This window comes from Spinacia oleracea, chromosome 6, assembly GCF_020520425.1.
Source record: "Spinacia oleracea cultivar Varoflay chromosome 6, BTI_SOV_V1, whole genome shotgun sequence".
Taxonomy (NCBI): Eukaryota; Viridiplantae; Streptophyta; class Magnoliopsida; order Caryophyllales; family Amaranthaceae; genus Spinacia; species Spinacia oleracea.
In genome coordinates, this window is record NC_079492.1 from 63887815 (window position 1) to 63893814 (window position 6000).

Here is a 6000-nt window from a genome sequence, read left to right on the forward strand (position 1 = left end):
ATTAACTGACAATGCCAAGTACCATCTCAAGAATTTCAGAGCTACAATGGCCATCAAAGGGGTCGAACTCGAGCTATACCCGGTAGTATTCCCTATGTCTCTGGAACCTGTCTGCCAAAAGTGGTACTATTCACTCAAGGAACATCAAACAAATACATGGGAGGAAGTTGCTCGAGCATTCATGGAGCAATATCAACCCAACATTCAACTTCAAACCACTCTAAGGGAACTAGAAGTTCTCAGGCAAGGGCCTCAGGAGGCTTTACTACTTACCTCAACCGATGGAGGGAAATGGCATCGCAAATGGTAACCCGGCCCTCCGAGAGAGAATTAGTCAAGATTTTCATTGCCGGTCTTCTTCCAAAGTACAATGCTCACTTGAAGTATCTAGGCTTAGAAAGCTTCAAGAGAACCTACGACATTGGGGTCGACATAGAGGATGACCTAATGAAAGCACCCGCAGCCCCAGCTCCACAAACTGACAAGTGGAAGGGAAAGAGACCTGAGACAACACACAAAGTTCATGAGGTTAACGCCCTAGAGGCTCCTCAAGGGCCAAAGTCAAACAACTTCAAAAGCAATGCTAATCAGCGCAACTATCAAGGCAGGCCCCAAAGAGTCTTCACAAACCTCGGGATGTCGTACAGTGAGGTATTCGATCGGCTGGTCGAAAAACAAGTCATAGCACCAATCAGACCTACACCCGATCCTCCAGTTGACAAAATATCTAAGAGTTGACAAAATATCTAATAGCACCAATCAGACCTACACCCGATCCTACACTCCAAGTCCACGGCGGCATAATGCCGGACTTTCAAGTTCCCCAAATTCAATGTCTCAAATCCACGGCGACATAATGCCGGATTTTTCCAAATACGAAGCTTCATGTTCTACATACAAAATGCGTCCTTTTCCATTTCAAAATTCAAACTTCGAGCCAAATTCAAATTCCAACGGGTTGAAAATCCCCTGAAATAATACAAGTTCGAATTCTACGGGTTGAAAATCCCCTGAAATAATACAAATTCCAATGGGTTGAAATTCCCTTCAAATACTCCAATTCCAATGGGTTGAGATTTCCCTAAAATATTGACGGGTTGAAAATCCCCTAAAATAAAATAAACCCCATTCCAAATATTTCGAACGGGTTGAAAATCCCCTGAAATAATACAAGTTCGAATTCTACGGGTTGAAAATCCCCAGAAATAATACAAGTCCAATCTTCCAACGGGTTGAAACTCCCCTGAAATAATTCCAATTCTCAAGCGGGTTGAAATTCCCTTTAAATATTCTAAGTCCAATGGGTTGAAACTCCCCTAAAAAATTTGACGGGTTGAAATTCCCTTTAAATAATACAAAATCAATTCCCTTTCAATCGGGTTGAAATCCCCTTCAAATATTCAAAGTCCAATGGGTTGAAATCCCCCTGAAATATTGACGGGTTGAAATTCCCTTGAAATAATACAAAATTCGTTTTCCTAGTACGAGTCCAATTTCCAAATTCGTGAGCGGGTTGAAATTCCCTTCAAATAAGTCAACTTTCCAATAGATCGAAATATTCTTTTTCGACATCCCAAGTTCTAGTACAAGAGCCAACTTTCACAAAAGAATGAACGCTCCTCTCAAACATTTCCAACGGGTTGCAAATCTCGAATACAAGTACAAAATCCAAAATCCCGAATCTTCGGAGTGACACTTAGAGTCAAGTCTAGGTCTCACTCATTGCATGCATGTCATATCATGTGTCGGGGAGTCCAAGTTCTAAAATCATCTGGTGTGTTCTAACTAGGAGTCCGAAGATCCTGTGGGTTCGTCGAAGAGGAGAAAGGTTGAAAAGAAATCCATCAGCCCTAGCTTCCCTCATAGCCGTCATCGAACGAGCAGCCAGTTCATCTCCTACAAATAAAACTCCCAGCCCCATTCAAGAAACAATCCAAATGTCTGCCTCCGATCAACTCGCTCAACTCCTAGCGGCTTTTTCCAGCCTCAGTGCCAATGTGGAGAGCATAAGCAACCGATTGGGTGTCGTGGAACAGGGCGCGCCCACTGATGACTTAACCAAGAAGATCGAGAGTCTTGTCAGTAAGGTTACCAATCAAGAGAACTACTTTGACACCTCAATGGAGGACAACCTCAAGGGGAAGGCTAATCTGCCAGACAAGTTCTCCGCCAATGACATTCCAAAGTTGAAATTAACTGACAATGCCAAGTACCATCTCAAGAATTTCAGAGCTACAATGGCCATCAAAGGGGTCGAACTCGAGCTATACCCGGTAGTATTCCCTATGTCTCTGGAACCTGTCTGCCAAAAGTGGTACTATTCACTCAAGGAACATCAAACAAATACATGGGAGGAAGTTGCTCGAGCATTCATGGAGCAATATCAACCCAACATTCAACTTCAAACCACTCTAAGGGAACTAGAAGTTCTCAGGCAAGGGCCTCAGGAGGCTTTACTACTTACCTCAACCGATGGAGGGAAATGGCATCGCAAATGGTAACCCGGCCCTCCGAGAGAGAATTAGTCAAGATTTTCATTGCCGGTCTTCTTCCAAAGTACAATGCTCACTTGAAGTATCTAGGCTTAGAAAGCTTCAAGAGAACCTACGACATTGGGGTCGACATAGAGGATGACCTAATGAAAGCACCCGCAGCCCCAGCTCCACAAACTGACAAGTGGAAGGGAAAGAGACCTGAGACAACACACAAAGTTCATGAGGTTAACGCCCTAGAGGCTCCTCAAGGGCCAAAGTCAAACAACTTCAAAAGCAATGCTAATCAGCGCAACTATCAAGGCAGGCCCCAAAGAGTCTTCACAAACCTCGGGATGTCGTACAGTGAGGTATTCGATCGGCTGGTCGAAAAACAAGTCATAGCCCCAATCAGACCTACACCCGATCCTCCAGTTGACAAAATATCTAAGAGTTGACAAAATATCTAATAGCACCAATCATACCTACACCCGATCCTACACTCCAAGTCCACGGCGGCATAATGCCGGACTTTCAAGTTCCCCAAATTCAATGTCTCAAATCCACGGCGACATAATGCCGGATTTTTCCAAATACGAAGCTTCATGTTCTACATACAAAATGCGTCCTTTTCCAATTCAAAATTCAAACTTCGAACCAAATTCAAATTCCAACGGGTTGAAAATCCCCTGAAATAATACAAGTTCGAATTCTACGGGTTGAAAATCCCCTGAAATAATACAAATTCCAATGGGTTGAAATTCCCTTCAAATACTCCAATTCCAATGGGTTGAGATTTCCCTAAAATATTGACGGGTTGAAAATCCCCTAAAATAAAATAAACCCCATTCCAAATATTTCGAACGGGTTGAAAATCCCCTGAAATAATACAAGTTCGAATTCTACGGGTTGAAAATCCCCAGAAATAATACAAGTCCAATCTTCCAACGGGTTGAAACTCCCCTGAAATAATTCCAATTCTCAAGCGGGTTGAAATTGCCTTTAAATATTCTAAGTCCAATGGGTTGAAACTCCCCTAAAAAATTTGACGGGTTGAAATTCCCTTTAAATAATACAAAATCAATTCCCTTTCAATCGGGTTGAAATCCCCTTCAAATATTCAAAGTCCAATGGGTTGAAATCCCCCTGAAATATTGACAGGTTGAAATTCCCTTGAAATAATACAAAATTCGTTTTCCTAGTACGAGTCCAATTTCCAAATTCGTGAGCGGGTTGAAATTCCCTTCAAATAAGTCAACTTTCCAATAGATCGAAATATTCTTTTTCGACATCCCATGTTCTAGTACAAGAGCCATCTTTCACAAAAGAATGAACGCTCCTCTCAAACATTTCCAACGGGTTGCAAATCTCGAATACAAGTACAAAATCCAAAATCCCGAATCTTCAGAGTGACACTTAGAGTCAAGTCTAGGTCTCACTCATTGCATGCATGTCATATCATGTGTCGGGGAGTCCAAGTTCTAAAATCATCTGGTGTGTTCTAACTAGGAGTCCGAAGATCCTGTGGGTTCGTCGAAGAGGAGAAAGGTTGAAAAGAAATCCATCAGCCCTAGCTTCCCTCATAGCCGTCATCGAACGAGCAGCCAGTTCATCTCCTACAAATCAAACTCCCAGCCCCATTCAAGAAACAATCCAAATGTCTGCCTCCGATCAACTCGCTCAACTCCTAGCGGCTTTTTCCAGCCTCAGTGCCAATGTGGAGAGCATAAGCAACCGATTGGGTGTCGTGGAACAGGGCGCGCCCACTGATGACTTAACCAAGAAGATCGAGAGTTTTGTCAGTAAGGTTACCAATCAAGAGAACTACTTTGACAGCTCAATGGAGGACAACCTCAAGGGGAAGGCTAATCTGCCAGACAAGTTCTCCGCCAATGACATTCCAAAGTTGAAATTAACTGACAATCCCAAGTACCATCTCAAGAATTTCAGAGCTACAATGGCCATCAAAGGGGTCGAACTCGAGCTATACCCGGTAGTATTCCCTATGTCTCTGGAACCTGTCTGCCAAAAGTGGTACTATTCACTCAAGGAACATCAAACAAATACATGGGAGGAAGTTGCTCGAGCATTCATGGAGCAATATCAACCCAACATTCAACTTCAAACCACTCTAAGGGAACTAGAAGTTCTCAGGCAAGGGCCTCAGGAGGCTTTACTACTTACCTCAACCGATGGAGGGAAATGGCATCGCAAATGGTAACCCGGCCCTCCGAGAGAGAATTAGTCAAGATTTTCATTGCCGATCTTCTTCCAAAGTACAATGCTCACTTGAAGTATCTAGGCTTAGAAAGCTTCAAGAGAACCTACGACATTGGGGTGGACATAGAGGATGACCTAATGAAAGCACCCGCAACCCCAGCTCCACAAACTGACAAGTGGAAGGGAAAGAGACCTGAGACAACACACAAAGTTCATGAGGTTAACGCCCTAGAGGCTCCTCAAGGGCCAAAGTCAAACAACTTCAAAAGCAATGCTAATCAGCGCAACTATCAAGGCAGGCCCCAAAGAGTCTTCATAAACCTCGGGATGTCGTACAGTGAGGAATTCGATCGGCTGGTCGAAAAACAAGTCATAGCACCAATCAGACCTACACCCGATCCTCCAGTTGACAAAATATCTAAGAGTTGACAAAATATCTAATAGCACCAATCAGACCTACACCCGATCCTACACTCCAAGTCCACGGCGGCATAATGCCGGACTTTCAAGTTCCCCAAATTCAATGTCTCAAATCCACGGCGACATAATGCCGGATTTTTCCAAAGACGAAGCTTCATGTTCTACATACAAAATGCGTCCTTTTCCATTTCAAATTCAAACTTCGAGTCAAATTCAAATTCCAACGGGTTGAAAATCCCCTGAAATAATACAAGTTCGAATTCTACGGGTTGAAAATCCCCTGAAATAATACAAATTCCAATGGGTTGAAATTCCCTTCAAATACTCCAATTCCAATGGGTTGAGATTTCCCTAAAATATTGACGGGTTGAAAATCCCCTAAAATAAAATAAACCCCATTCCAAATATTTCGAACGGGTTGAAAATCCCCTGAAATAATACAAGTTCGAATTCTACGGGTTGAAAATCCCCAGAAATAATACAAGTCCAATCTTCCAACGGGTTGAAACTCCCCTGAAATAATTCCAATTCTCAAGCGGGTTGAAATTCCCTTTAAATATTCTAAGTCCAATGGGTTGAAACTCCCCTAAAAAATTTGACGGGTTGAAATTCCCTTTAAATAATACAAAATCAATTCCCTTTCAATCGGGTTGAAATCCCCTTCAAATATTCAAAGTCCAATGGGTTGAAATCCCCCTGAAATATTGACGGGTTGAAATTCCCTTGAAATAATACAAAATTCGTTTTCCTAGTACGAGTCCAATTTCCAAATTCGTGAGCGGGTTGAAATTCCCTTCAAATAAGTCAACTTTCCAATAGATCGAAATATTCTTTTTCGACATCCCAAGTTCTAGTACAAGAGCCATCTTTCACAAAAGAATGAACGCTC